Consider the following 15,913-nt stretch of genomic DNA (forward strand, 5'->3'; position numbering starts at 1 on the left):
TACAGTTCATCCTGATATGATTATGCTACTTCAGATGTAACCTGTTTTATGTTTCAGATAATCCACACACATTTCCTAAACATTGTAACATCTCCAAACAAATATTTCAATCTAAAAATCAAAGTGTCGGCTAGAAACTTGGTTGAAACAAAGTCACTTTATTTAAATCTTTCTTATAGATGATAAAACCGAAATGTCAGTTCAAAATCAAAGAATTCTCCATAAACCTCAAGAATATGAAAAAAGCAGCTTAAAATAGTATACAGTGGTGAGCACATTTACTTTTTTGGTTAAAAAAGAGCCAACGCTTCCTTAACCAAAAACCAGTATCACAAAACAATTAAAATATTGCTGAAAGAATGAAGGTCAAAAATGAAGTCATTTCTGCCACTTTTGCAAGCGTAGCTCTCATTTTCATAAGAATAACATTTCTGTCCCTTGAAAAGGTCTGCCTCAAGTTTGCCGTTAAAAGAAACTCATCACTAGAAGATTTAAAGTGTGAATAGAATCCAACAAAATCAATAGCTCACATGAACGAATGACAGAAAAGAGTAGAACTATTATCAACAGTTGATGCACCTTAGTCTGTCTCCCCCCATTCCTTCAGAATTTACTTTTGCTTTCACAGCTAACCTACATTTAACATGGAATCGAAAAGTGCGTTTTTGATCAAAACAAGAATGTCCATGAAAGGTTTTCTGTGTGACATAAATATTTAAGTCTCCGTAAGAATCAGAGTAAAGTATCATCCAATTAGCCGACATAAGCAGGGGCATCCAAGCAGCGCTTGGTAATTCCTTTCCCTCCACCCCATCATTAGTGACTATTTCCTTAGAAATTGTTGCTCAGCTTCTAAAGTTTGAGCAAAAGCAGGTTGCCGGAGGTGACATTTGAGTTTACACAGCCAATTTCTAAACTCCCAGACTAGCGTCAGTAACAAGTTAGATTTATTGGATTACTCACAACCCTTGCAAAAACAGGCATTGTTCCCGGCACAACTATCACCTCCTCCCAACTCCCCCCCTTTTGTTTCACTTATCCTCACCCCCAATTCACCTCTTTTTCCAGCAGATCTCCTCTTCTCCCTTCTTCCTCTGAGCTCTGCCTCTACTTTCCCTTGATCTGGCATCAAGCAGCTCAGTCCCAGCACCTTGTGTTCACCCACAGAGGCAGAGTGTGAGAAGCAGCTTTCCCTTTCTTTAAAGGGACAGGCACAATTGCAAAGAGCTCCAGTCCTACGAGGATTTCAGGCTAGTCTGTACACATCCAGGGTCCTGTGTAGCACAGAAGGGAAGCCAGACATCTTCCTTTTCCCTAAGAGGCTGAATTTCCTCACTTTTGGGGAACTGGTGCCTTCCCTTCTATTTCACCCCGTTCCCAATGGTTCTGTGAGACTACAGCTATGGAGGCAGCCAGAGCATCAGCCATTCTCAGTGGGAGAATTACCTAGGGCTCCACTCTCAAGGGAGAAGCAATTCTTTCAGGAGGTGATCAGGAACAGCAAAACAGAAGGCCCTTGGCCTGGATTAACCCACTACCCAGCCCACTGCCACAGATGCTGTTTCCCTTCTTCTCCCCCTCCTATTGAACCTATGCTCGTTTGGGGGCCTGCGTGTGGTTATTGGATTAAAAGAGGCGATTCCGTTATAAAGGAGTGGGGTGCAGAGACTGCATCCGTCAGAGCTGGGACAAACACGTCACAGGGCAAATGGGGGCTGTGGGGCAGAGATGACTCAACAGAGCGTGATCTGCTACGTGGGGGAGAGAATGAAGAGAAGAGTGGAAAAAGACAATGAGTGTGGGACTGGAACATGAGACAAAATGCCAAGGGGTGAGTTTTAGGGTCCAAGACTGAGCAATCAGGAAAGGGAGACTTTGTCAGCAGTTCCTCTCTCTCTTTCTCTCTCTCTCTCTCTCTCTCTGTGTGTGTGTGTGTGTGTATTTGTGTGTTTGTAACATTGTTCGAAAACATTCAAGCGGCTTAAGTAAAATGATTAGGTTTATTAGATTTTTATCCTGATTTGCCTCCACAAAAAGGAAAGAGTGCTCATATTACTTTTGCTGAATTCAGGAATTTTAACATCACTGTGGGGATTCTTTATTGTCCCAGTAACTTGGCTGTCACAGTGTTTTGCCATAAAATTGCAAAATCTGTGGCAAACCATCTCCTATAATTTCCTTTCATTCTCAAAGAATCTATTTCATTTACCAAGAAGACCCAGTCAAAGCTTGAATATTTACTCCCAGTGTACGAGATAGCAGCTGTGCAGGAGTGTAGGTGCAGAACCTGGAAGTAAGTCCCGTTGAGCATAGCAGGACTTAGTTTTGAGTAAATATGTATGAGGTTAAAGAGCCCTTTTAAATTTTGTACTTATTGGTGATGCAGGTGAGCACTGTTCACCAGCTTCCATGTGGGGACCATTGTGGGCCATTTGCCCATGGTCATCTTCTGAAATGAAAGTTGGTTAAATGAGATTTGGCAGTCTAACAACATCTGGAGGGACACAGGTTCCCCACCCCTGCTTTAAGATAGTAAATAGCTCCAGATGGAGCTAAGTATTAGTGACCCCATCATAAAATGAGTGCTTCTACTATCCCAGATTGTTTGGGCATCTTTCTCTGGGTTGTTAGTGTGGGAGATTAACACAGCCAAACATAACAGTACATATTCAGCAGTAAGAAAGGGGTTAAGGATCACAAAGTTCTGTATTGGTAGAGAAGACTCAGATTGGTCGTGACTTCTCACCTTTGGGGAGGGAGGAAGCAAAGGTTGTTTCCTGTTCCTCTCTCTCTCCCCCTCCCTCTTTGAACCATGTAACTTAGCAGATGCCTGAGGCTGAGGCTCCAAACTTCTGTATTTCATAACCAAGAATACCTTACCAATGTTGTTTCTGCTGTAGCATTCAATGATACATGGGTGAGACCACTGATTACTGTAAGTAAAGCATTTAAACTTACTTAAGGTTGTAGTCTATTCACTTTGAGATGGGTAGAGGTGGGGAAGCACATTATCAGTGCTTAACACTGGGATATTTACAGGTCTAACAACCTATATTTCCCACACTTTGCAAACGTTGCACGTATTTCTGTTTTAAACTCTACTGGGGTCTGTTTTGGCTAAAGAGTGAGTCGATCCCCACATTATTTAATTCAGGCAGTCAGCTTTTCTTTTTTTCACTTTTGTAGTTTCCCACACAAGTGGGATTTCAGAATTAACTGGCATCCACCAGTTATTTCCCAAAAGTTAGATCCTTATATATGAATATCTGTCCATGGCTCAGGCTTCTGATTTCTAACTCTTCATTTTCCTGCCTGCAGTCCTTGCTTGTGCAAGGGACACTGCTGATCAGGCTATAGGCAGGAAGAGGAAGGTCTACAGTGGGAGGGGTGGGCAATCATGAAGATTGTGTGGAGTATGGGCAGAGGAAGCCCATGTCTCACGCGGTCTGATAAGTTATCCTACACAAAACAGGCTTAAGCAAAGTACTCTAGTGTGCTTTCATATGGAGTAGAAGACTATTACCCAAATGAAAGAAGCAACTAAACTGTCTCATTTGCTCTCTGTGAGTTTATGACCAAGAACCTCATCACTATGATATATAGACTCCCTGGGACTCCAAGAGCACACGAGCCCATCCACATCTTCCCTCAAAGCAATCAGTGACTGCTGATTTCTTTCAGAAAGATTTTCCATTTTCATGCCTTCCTCTTCCCCTCCCCCCTCAATTCCAGGCAGGTGGTTTGTCTAATCAATGGCCGGACAATTTCTTTGGGGACTCTGTAGTTGCTTAAAGAAATTGTACTGGGACACTCAAGATGAATGACATCCTGGAAGCCGCAATTTTAGTCTGTGGCCTTAGTTCTGTATGTATGTATGCTTTCTGATAATTCTGCTGTAAAGCATTTCTTAAATTAAGCATCTGCCACCCCAAAAGTTCGTAAACCTGGCTTTAATGGGAAAGTCCATGCTAACCGAAAGCCCTGTTTTCAATTTGATTACACATAGTTTGCCATTCCTTGTTTTATATTGTTTTAGTATTTTTAGCGTATGTTGCTCTGATCTCCTTCTGGAGGAAAAGTAGGCTATACTTGATAACAAATACAATAATAAGACTGAGATGCCTTACTTTAGCCATGGTGATTGGCTGTGCAGAGAGACTGATCTTTGTTAGTATGCTCTGCACACTTTAGAACTAAGCCACAAACTCCCCCAAAGCATAGTTAAGAAGCAGCTAGGGTACTAACAATAATTAGCCAAGTCTCCTAACCTCTGCTACAGCTTCACCTGTCACTTATCTGAAAGGTGAAACCCCTGTTCTAGGGTTGACATCTCACAATCTGGATCCTGGACACACCCTTTCACTGTTTACTCGTTCACTAAAGTAGTAGATGAGCTCTACTGCAGCTCTTCTTCCCTATTCACTCCGTGGTCCTGTCATTGGATCCTTTCCTCACCTGCTATGGTCTACAGATTTCAGGGTGTGCTACGCAGCGGATGAGGGAAGGAGCAGGAGAAAGCATTGCAAATGGTGAGAGGAGCTATAGCCATTTTGTTTTGTCCTAAATGAGAGATTAAAAAGAGTTGTGCTTGACCATCTTGGGTTGTGGAGTGGAAACGTTATCCTTTCCACATTCAGTCCAATTGGAGTAGGGCAAGATGAGAGGCTCCTTGTAGTGTTAAGCAAACAGTCCACCCAGCCAGCTGAAGGAAGGACAGAACTGGAATTAGAAGGGGACCAGCCCCTTCCCTTCACCTTTTGTGATTGGCCCTAAATTGATGCTCACAGAAAGATATGTTTGGGCTAAAATTGCAAGGAGGGCTTGTGAAGGATTTTATGATGGCCTTCCCTCTCCCCTCATCATTTGATCATCATCATTGTGGGACAAATGGATGGTGCAGCCATTTTACCATTTTACGTATGATGTTTGCCTTGCCCAAAGGCCTCATCTCTTTACATGACAGCTGTGATGCACAGGGCCTCATCATGGGAGCCCAGTTACCTCACTGACATGCCACTCCTCACCTCACAGAAAGCCTAAGGCCAACAGCCCAAACTTTGTTTGGCACATCTTTATATTTTTTTCCATACCTGTTATCCAGTACTGTTCGCTGACCATGCCCAAAGCATATCCGGATAATACTTCAGAGGGCCTGCATACATATACCTGTGTGCTGGATAGAGGAGAATAAAGAACCATATACAGTGGTACCTTGGTTTAAGAACGACTTAGTTTATGAACAACTTGGATTAAGAACGCTGGAAACCCGGAAGTAGGTGTTTTGGTTTGTGAACTTTGCCTTGGAATAAGAACATGTTTCGCTGCCTGTTGAGTGTGTTCCATTTATAAATTGAGTCCCCCGCTGCTATGGGAAAGCACGCCTTGGTTTAAGAATGCTTTGGTTTAAGAACGGACTTCCAGAATGGATTAAGTTCGTAAACCAAGGCCCCACAGTATAGAGAGAACAGATTTGCTTATTTAGTTTGTACAGGGAGGAGAAACATGTGGATTCATAATATGGATCTTCAATATTTAATTTGGACCTGGTTCACTCAGCTTTTCCAGGTCTTCTCCACTTGTATTCATTTTTGACGCTGTAGACGGAAGTGCCCATAAAAAAGTGAGACAGAAAGGCCATAAATTAGTCTATTTTCACAAAGCTGCTTTTTAGTACAGTGGTGCTTCTACAGATTTATTAGGAGGTTGTCGCAGCCTCTGCTTTTATAACTTTAAACAAATTACACAGAGACTCTATGCTTCCCCTCTTCCACCCCCCAGCCCGGAAAGCTTTTTACAAAACCATATTTCAAAAGTGGTTCATAATTTATTATGTATACACTGGAGCTAGGCAAGCGACACAGTTGTTAGACCTAATGAGAAAACATGAGAGGCCTTGTGCGATTCAAATAGACGACATAAAACCTACAAGAACCTGAAATCCTTTCAGCTAATGTTCAAGGAAGCCTCACAAAGTCAAAGTCAAATCATGCTTCTTTTTCCATTCTTTACTCATGCCAGGGCTGCCTATATTCAGCATGGGGGCTAATTCTATCAGTTTTTACTGACAGAAACCCCTCACAACCAGAGTCTCCCAAGGGCCCTCTCCTTTTTGTTACTCATGCTCCATAGGGTTAGGGAACCTTTGGTTACCCAGCTGTTGTTGTTGCCCTTCAGATCCCATCAGCTCCAGCCAGTGTGGTCAAGTGTCATGGATGATGGGAGCTGAGATCCAGCTATACCAGGAGGACCACAGTTTCTCCACTCCTGTCCCAGAAGAAACCCTTTCTTCAACTTGGTCTCTGCACTGCTCATCCATTTAGAAGCAGGATTAGCCCCCCCCCCAATAATCTATTTTAGTTTCATACCCCATGATTTTTTTTTCTTTTGCTCTTTCCTGAAAGCACTCAGTGTAATTGGCCAGGGTCATTTAGGTAGCCAATTGCACTACCATTTTGTTTTCTGCATCTTGGTCACATGTGCTCTAGATCTATAATACGGTAGTCACTCCTCATTCTGTGAATGTTAGTCTTCCCCCTCTACATTTACATGTATTAACACTCTACCTTTTTTGTATTTAGAATCTTTATATTGTTCAATTATTTTTCATGTATTTATTGAACTTGTTGTTATGAATGAATGAATTCCATTTTTAACCCACCTTTCACCATCAGGTGTCATGGTGGGGTACAACAACTTAAAATTCAATATTAAAACAAATTACAGCCACATGACTTGTTTTTGTTTTCTTGATATTATGTTGATATGGATATTTTATTTATACATTTTGATGATGTGCTACTGTCAGATGGTTTGAGATCAACACTGTTGATGGAAAAGCTATCTGCAAATATTGGATGTCTGGAGCATGCGTGGACTATGCCTGTCTTGAACAACTTTGAAAACAATGTCCTTTTCCATCAGCAGTTTTTTCAACCACACCTTGATTAGTATTTAGTAGTGTTGACAGGGTGTAGATAACATTGCTTTGAGATCTAGCCCATGGGTCTAGACCTACCCTAGACCTTTGAGGAAAACTGTACTGATTTTGTGAATTTCCCTTTTTTGCTTTATTCTTGCCTTTTCTGTTAAAAACAAAAGCTTGCACAACAGATTACAATATCTGGCCTTTCAAGATACCACAAGTTTATGTTACAAAAAGAGATACGATAGGCACACAACAATGAAATCACAAAAGAGGAGAAAAGAAGTGCAATGACCAAGATGCAAGTGAAGACTGGATACATTGGGCTGGGTCCAGCCCAAGTTGTTCACACTTAGTTCCCATTAACACCAGTGAGATGAGTTAAACCATAACTAACATTTTGCATTGATTTTGGCAGGACTTGGGTGCAATTAACTTAGTCTGGATTCTGCCTATTTACAGCACAATCCTCTACATGCCTACTTAGAAGTAGTCCCACTAAATTAAATGGTAAATAGGTATAGGATTGCAGCTACAATATATCTGAAATGTGACTACTACAAACACCCAAGGACTAATCTTCCCAAAGCTACTCAACCATTTCAATTCCTTTTGTAATTTTTAAAAATACCATATTCATATTATGGCTTAATTCAGATAAAAGATATGCAGCTGAGGCTCCCCAGAAGTGCCTGTGCAATTGGATGTAGTATGTTTATGTAATATACCTAATTTGTTTTCCAGTAGGTGCAAACAACACTATTCGTCTTTTCTGCTTATTATATGCTGGAGATATACAAAGCACACAGCTAATCAGCACCATGGACAGAGAGCAAAGTGTCCCATGCATTTACTTTTGAAGCTTTTAAACTGGATTTGTGAGATCTGCTTTTTTTTGGGGGGGGGGGGAGTCTTCAAGAGAAAATGTTAAAATGAATCTTGCTTCAAAACCTGTGTTGCTGGACTCCAACTCCCATCACTCCCAAACAACATGTTCAGTGGTTAGGGGTGATACACATTGTAGTACATCTGGGGGGCTACAGGTTAGCCATCCCATGCTATAAGTCAGTCTCACTTTACTAAGAGACCCTCTTTATAGAATGATTCTATTAAAGCAACCTTCCTCAACTTAATGCCGTGAGGACGTTTTGGACTACAACTCCCATCAGCCTCAGCCATTATGGCCAATAATCAGGGATGATGGGTGTCATAGTCCAAAACATCTGGAGGACACCAGGTTGGAAAGTCTGCGTAAAGCATTATTAAAACAGCAACCTATACACACAAGCCTGAGAGTGAGACTGCCAATTTTGGGGATCAGAAAGACATTATCCAGTACTCTCAAAGGGGTTGTGAGAGGGTAGCATTTGTCAAAAAAGGGTTTGTGCCCTTGGTTTTTTTTTTTTTTTAATAATCTGAAGGAAAACTAACTTGGTTGTTTTTATAACAGAACACACCCCATTGCTTTCCTTTTGTCTCCCTGGGCCTGTCATTCTTGGTGACAAAGGGTAGGAAAGTGGAGAAAAAGATGAGCCCCACATTGAAATTCTTGTTTCCCCATCTCCCTTTGCTGTCTCAAAAAATTAGAGAACACGAAGAAGAGCCATAGCTCAGTGGTAAAGCCTCTGCTTTGCATGTGGAGAGTCCCAGGTTCCAACCTTGGCATCTTCAGGCTAAGAAAGATGCTGTAATTCCACTGGTTCAACAGCCTTCTGTCACCTCCAGAACCTTTGCACAAAGTCATCTCTGGAGGGCTGGGGACCAGAGCAGACTTAGAAGGTGTATGAGGGGCAGAGAGGAAACAGAAGTCCAATTGTACTAGTGGAACCCTGCTGGTGCAGCAATTGATACAACTCTGTGTCTGAAATCCTGGGAAGCCAATGCCAGTGAGTGTAGACAATATTTTGTCTATTTGGTTGAGAATTTATAAACATCCTTACATTCAGAGAACACATGGTGTACATAAACAGAACATAAAACCCTATAGAGATAATAAACCAGTGTTAAAGCCTAAACCCTATCCAGAATTAAGAACAGCGACAATAAAATAGACTAATTTGGGAAGGCTTAAGAGACATAGTGGAGCAATTGCCTGGTGTAATATAAGGCAGCTTCATGTTTTCATATATTCCTATGATCTTTCAATTCAGCCCCCTGAATATTTTGCTTTTTAATTCTTTTGCTGTAGTTTTAGAAGATTTCATAATACTGCATCCGGACTCAACTAAACCATTGTACATCCATGTATTATCAATAAATCAAATGTTGGGATGCAAAAATAAGAAACAACCCCTCACTGTAAAAAGAAAAAAACAACAAATTTGATCCAGAATCACAAGAATGTTTTAAAGAGGGCTAAGATATGTCAGTTGACTTTTTCTCTGCCAAAATCTTTTATCTGGCAACGACTCATCTGTTACATGCTCCCCCCCACCCTTTCTCACATCAATCTTTCATGCAGCAACACAAAAGGAAATATAGCCAAGCATGTTAAATGACCTGAGGAAATATGGAGAGCAAAACAGGATAATTTCACTGGGTCTATGAAAAGACAGAAAAACTATGCTATGAAGGCAATTGAGCAAACAGCAACAAAAACAAAATGGTAAACATGGATGGAAGCTTGCCCAGAACTCAGCTAGCCACCTGAAATTTGTTTGTCCAGATGACAATAATCAGGGCACCTGTTCCATCAAAATTCCAATCAAAGCTACGAACCTGTATGAATTATAGAAGCACAAACAATACTGCAGTGAGTGCTATCTTGACAGTTCTTTTTTGATAGCTTCAAAGTCATCCTCATCCCAATTGGTTAAGGGAGCACCTCTCACAGAATGAGAGAGGCAGACAGAGACACACAGAGAGGATGTGTATACATAAAGCACATATAAGTAGATACCAATCCAGGTCTGTGGAAATCCATGTGTTCTTCTAACCTCAATTTCGGCAGCTAAGTTAGTTTTGCTATCGTGTACAGGATGATTACTTTAGGGCATATCATTTGATTGCCACCTATTCATAATAACCTAATGACCAATTACAATTCTGTTATCATACCCTGAAATTTCTCCACTTTCTTGCACAGGTATAATCATGTACTCTTGGACTCTGCTTTTTTCTGACAGAGGGGAAAGCAGTTTCCCCCCATGGGTGCAGACATTATAATGTTGCCTGCTTGATATTAAAACTGTCAATTTTCTTTATTTGCAGCAAAGTAAGAAGTGGTATATTCTCTTTCATGTTTGCACTGATGTGATTCCCATCAGTTTACTGCCAAGCAAGCCGAATGAAGCAGAGTAGAGTTGTGCAAACATTTTATTCATTGAGCTGGAATATTTATTTTTTTAAAATAAATTGTATGCTGAAATATTTCAATGCCTAGCTTTCTTGAAATACCTTTAAAGTAATTCCTTCAGGATGTCTGCCAACTTCTGCATATAAGCTATCAATTGTTATTGTTCCTGTTTGCTCAGTTTTGATAGGAATGGAACTCTGGGATCCTGAGAGAAAAACTCCTGTCAAGCATGGATAATACTTCATGCATTTGATTAACTAAACTCTAGTCCAGGAAAGCTTATGCCTCAATAAATGTTATTAGTTAGCTGTTTCGGCTAACTCTGAGGATGTTACTCAGATTGCAGTTTTGTACACAGTGTCACAACTTTCCTACAAGTTCTGAGCCCAGTTTATTATCTGAGGACAACCTTCAAGTCCATGTGAAGTTACAAGAGAAATGACTATGATAACAGGCATTTTTGACACTTGAGGTAAACAACAAAATGGTGCCTCACCGAGCCAGAGAAGAAGGATTGAGTGAAGATCTGTATCAGGAACAAAGGGGGGGGGAGTATAAAAATCTACATCGAGAGCAAGTGTGGAAGAAGACCAGCAGTGCTTCCTATTTGCCAACAGGCCACTGTGGCGGTTAATTTTTAAATCTGGCCTCCAAGGAAAGCACTTCAACTGTCGCTACCACCACTGAAGCAGGCGATGCGTTCCTTGAAGGCCTAGTCTTCTGCCTCTGTGGATCCTGCCACCTGAGGCAGTCACCTCACCTTGCCTCATGGTTCAGCGAGGAGTTCCTCAGTTCATCATTCAAGATACTCCGTTCTATTTTCCCTGTAATGAACCACAGCTTTCCACGCCTTACTGAGCATGGTAAGACGGGCTGCTTTTTATTCCTTTTTTGGTTTTTGCTCCCATAGGTGTTCTCTCTCTCTAATTGTTGTTGTTTTACTTCGGCAACCCTTGACGTTTCCCCATGCAGGTGTGTGTGTGGGGGTGCCATTTTGGCGGCGGTAAGTCCTGCCACTTGGAGAACTGAGATCACTGTTACGGTATGGTTACCAGATTTTTTTTCAATAAATCCGGGGACACTTTTTTTTTTTTTTTTTTGAAGCTGAGTAGCAACAGGGATGCGGGTGGGACGTGGGTGGTGCTGTGGGTTAAAACACAGAGCCTAGGACTTGCCGACCAGAAGGTTGGTGGTTCGAATCTGGGGTCAGATTTGCAAATCCGGGGACTGTCCCTGGGAACTGGGGATGTCTGGTAACCCTATGTTAAGATCTTCAGCGATGTTTTCTGTTTGAAATTCAGACCAGAACCATGAGGCTTAAAAAAAAGTATTCCAAAGCTTTAAAAACAAAACAAAAAAACACCCTCCGATTTATGATGTGCTTTTATTTTATTTTGTTAGGAACATTGAATAAAATCATTAAACAAAGCATCGCCAAACACAAATGCCAATGGGATAAAAACAGCCGCACTCCTGGACAACGTTGCCTCATGCATTTCTCAGATGAGGCAGTGAGGCTTTGAATTGTGACTTTTGCGTGGTTTTTCCATGCGACATTTGAAGTTTTGTTCTCATGCAAATCATCCCAACGGGAACATCTGCACACTTTACTGGATGCCAGTTCCATGAGAGCTGATGACTCCTGATCAGGCACAGAGCTCAGGGGGGTAAGGAAATAAGTGGGAGAGGAGACGTCTGGGTGTTTGGTTAGTGAGGAGCAAAAGGAAAGAAAGAAAGGGCACTGGAATGTGTGGAATTAGGGTGTGTGTGTTTGTTTGTGGGAGGGGGTGGAGTTACACTGAGGTTTGGGAGTACTGACCAAAACAAAATGCCTTATACCAATATCTATACCTATAGAACTTGTATAGTTCCATATAAAATCCATTCGCCTTGCAGAATACTTAAAGTGAGATTTTAGGGCAGGCCAATAATATTTTGACGCTTGAGGTGAAGGAAGGCATCATGCAGAAGTCAAGTGAATTGGCAGTTGAATCTTGCTTCACCTTTGGTGACAGGACAGCATTGTCTGCCACACCTGAGGCAGCAGGCCAGATTAGGGACACCAGAGGTAATTGGCGGGGAGTCTGTCCATTTTGGTTCATCTCAGTTTCTCATTTTTCTACTCTTAAGTTTAGGTCTTCTACACATTCTGGCACAGTTTGCATTTTTAAAAGAAGTCCTCATGAAAACCCACCAGCATTTTATTGCAAAATTCTCCTAATATACATATTTGAATGCAATTTTGTTTAATATGCAAAGCAGATGCCCACAATACAATGAATTTCTGCATGTCCTTTTTTTTTTTTACTAGTGTCACCTTACTTCAGCGTATGCATTTTTGTAAATGGTACTTGCCTGGAGAAGTGCAACTTGCAGCTTTGTTTCAGTCCTCATCTTGTTTCCAACAGTGAAAGTTAGGCAAGTTTGCATTTAAATGCGAACGGAATCAATTTTCTGCCTCATCCCTATTTCTGCCAGAGGTAGTGGCTTCACTTTGGCTAACAGCAGGGCCAAACCTCGGACCAGGTTGTGAAGCTATTATTATTATTATTATTATTATTATTATTATTATTATTATTATTCATTATATTTACAGCCCTCCATCTGTAGATCTCAGGTCAGTTCACTGCATAAAAATACAACATACAATTTAAATCACACTGGCACATTCTTAAAACAACCAGGCGTGGTATAGACATTTGGAATAATGAACACAACAGACTTTGGAATTGTTAAAATGACTTACTGGGTCACTAGGTTGCTGTTAAATTTCAAAATGGCCTCTTACCTCTGAGCTGGGGACAAATTTGGCACATTGCTTCATGTATGTAGTTAAAAAAAAAGAGTCATACTGATTATCAATATTGTCTATCAGGAAACTTAAAAAACACATAGTTCTTTCCCCAAACGTCATGACAAAAGTTGCTATGTGCGATACAAGCAGCAGTAAAATAGGTAGCATAGTGCCCCCTGCTGGACAAAAGTAGCATATTTTGAATCTAAAGAGAAGGCAGAAAATAAAGCGTTAAGATTCGTGACTGTGTGGCATCCTACTTCCTTCTTTGAATGGAATATAACAAGCAAGAGCTGCTTCACACAGAGGCTGTTATGGTATGGATATTAACACAGCAAAAAGCCCTATTAAACACAACACAGCTCTTGTGCAATTCTAAGCCAAACCACGACTCAGTGTGGAAGTATGAGGGTGAGGGTTGCTGGAGAGGAGCATATTGTGGTCACGGGGTTCCTCTCATTGGTTCTTCTGACGCTGGCGGGTCTCACCTTTCTCTTGCCACATGTGCTCTGCTTACGTGGCATTGACCTGAGCAGGGATGAGAAACCTTTTGCACCCTGGAGACTACATTCATTTCTGGGCGCCCTTTTGAGGACTGCACGCCATTAGTGGGTGAAGCTACAGGCAGAAATGGGTGGGACAATTGATGTAAATTGTTCTATTGTACAGGCAACCCACTCCACCCCCATTTATGCACGGGTTCTGTTCTGGGCCATAGCGCATTGGTAGAGCACGTGGAAGCCCACCTGCCCCATTCCACCCTGGCCCTGCCCCCATTCTGTCCAGTTCTACTCCCATTGCACCTTCTTCCCATGCCAAACATGGCATGCACCACAGTCCCGGCGCCGCAAGCACTACTGGTGAAATCTGAGGGAAGAAAGTGCCCGAGGCATGGGACCCAACGACGTCCCTTCAGGACCTCAGGATTTGGAGATGGCTGGTGATAGGTTGAGTCTGCAGATACTCCGAAAGATAGGGAGGTGATTTTGAAAAATGCATTTACAGTGGACGCTCGGGTTGTGAATGTGATCCATGCAGGAAGCACATTCGCAACCCACAGCGTTCACAAACCGCAGCGCTGCGTCTGCGCACGCGTGGGTCATGATCCAGCACTTCTGCGCATGCCCAAAGCGCGATTTAGCGCTTCTGCGCATGCACAAAGCACCGAAACCCAGAAGTAACCCGTTCTGGAACTTCCGGGTTCGGCGTGGTGTGCAACCTGAAATCGCGCAACCCGAAGCATCTGTAACCTGAGGTATGACTGTATTACACCGAGTTGAGTATTCAGCTATCTGTGCTTGTAGGTAGCCTTGCATTGGAACCCATAGGGATGACGAATGAGGAAATAGGCGAGACGGGGTGTGTGTGGAGATTTACTTGGGGCAATGTCATTATCCAAGGGGCTGGGTTCTATAGCCTCTCTCTGTAAATACTGAATAAAAATAGGACGGTAAGAAACATTCCCTTGTCTTTGTACGTTCCTGGGCAAGCAGCCAGGAGTTGGTGGCAGCAGCCTGACACTTGGAAGCCACTGGTCTAGGAGGGATATCTATATATCTATATCTATATCTATATCTATATCTATATCTATATCTATATCTATATCTATATCTATATCTATATCTATATCTATATCTATATCTATATCTATATCTATATCTATATCTATATCTATATCTATATCTATATCTATATCATCTATAACCAGTTGGCTCTTTCTTTCTTTCTTTCTTTCTTTCTTTCTTTCTTTCTTTCTTTCTTTTTTTCTTTCAACAGTTTCCAGAGACAGATTTGAATGGCAAGAGATCTGTGGTTGGTTTCACCCACCACTAACTTTCCTGGTCATGAGCAGCAACCATACCAAGCTATTTGGTGGTAGAACTGAGCCCCCACCAAGAATATTTGCTGTGTGTCTTACATAATCCTGAAAACTATAAAGATGAGAGACATTAACTAACATGTGTGTTGCATTAGCAGGCAAATGGAATATCTTTCATGTGCAATACTCCATAGTAAGCTAACAGCCTTGAAATGACCTCATCCAGTATGTATTTTTGGCCTTAGATCAGCATGCACCGCCATGCATGGCCCTTTTAAAGGTTCTGCACAGTAAATCTACATTTCACAGGAAAAGGCTCATGACTCACCTACTGTAAATTTCTGTTTCCCTGCATGCCTTTGCACAGAAGATCTTTGTCTGCCTGCTGTAAATAATTGGCTTGGCTGCCGGCCTCCATTGTTACTTCCTGTGACTCAAATTAATTGAGACACAACTGATGCCGAAGCCTGAAACAAGAGCTACTCCAATAGAGTTTTTAAACTGACTAACAGCACACCATTTAGACATCAATTCCAATTAGCTCCACGACTGACAGCCCTTTCCTACATTCTACTTCTGTTCTTCTGTGCATTCTTCTTTCCTAAAAAATAATAATTTGATTTATGAAGACTCCATTTCCTCAAGTGGCTTGTGATGGGGCTACCAAACTTGACCCATAGGTGGATGGGCACAGTGGAGAGAAATCTTCTTAGCTGCAGTCTTCTGGCACAATCTGTTTAATCTCCCCTGTGCCAAGGATTTCCATCCACTGATGTGCTTTAAAAAGTTAGAGTAAGTGCATATTCTCTATCTTTTCATGGTTAAGGCGCGACTCATCGGTGCTAGCTGATCTTGTGTCTGCATTCTTGCTACAGAACATGGAGTCTTCTTGGAGTTGTTCAAGGTACAGGTATTCAACAGTATCCTTTGCAAGAACCTAGAAACCAGGAAAAGCTATGGTTTTCCCAGTAGTGATGTATGGAAGTGAGAGCTGGACTATAAAGAAGGCTGATGACCAAAGAATTGATGCTTTTGAATTCTGGTGCTGGAGGAGACTCCATGGACTGCAAGAAGATCAAACCT

At 41.7% G+C, this 15,913-nt stretch overlaps 1 protein-coding gene across 5 annotated transcripts in view; it reads right to left on the reverse strand.

Moving 5' to 3' along the window:
• Positions 1–10,837, reverse strand: part of SLC5A7 (solute carrier family 5 member 7) — a 32,382-nt gene extending 21,545 nt beyond the window's left edge. Inside the window, exons 1-2 of one of the 5 annotated variants that reach the window (XM_083501499.1) lie at positions 10,714–10,828; positions 5,091–5,173 (exon numbers count right to left, since the gene is read on the reverse strand). The gene's annotated coding sequence lies outside the window, so the exon portion shown is untranslated. Of the gene's footprint in view, positions 1–579; positions 997–1,056; positions 1,712–5,090; positions 5,174–10,713 lie in introns of those variants that run through there. The other 4 variants (XR_014525728.1, XM_083501500.1, XM_083501498.1 and 1 more) reach the window with 4 other exon arrangements.
• Positions 10,838–15,913: the final 5,076 nt, after the last annotated feature.

Source organism: Podarcis liolepis (genome assembly GCF_965112155.1).
Source record: "Podarcis liolepis genome assembly, chromosome: 4".
In the NCBI taxonomy this organism is placed as follows: domain Eukaryota; kingdom Metazoa; phylum Chordata; class Lepidosauria; order Squamata; family Lacertidae; genus Podarcis; species Podarcis liolepis.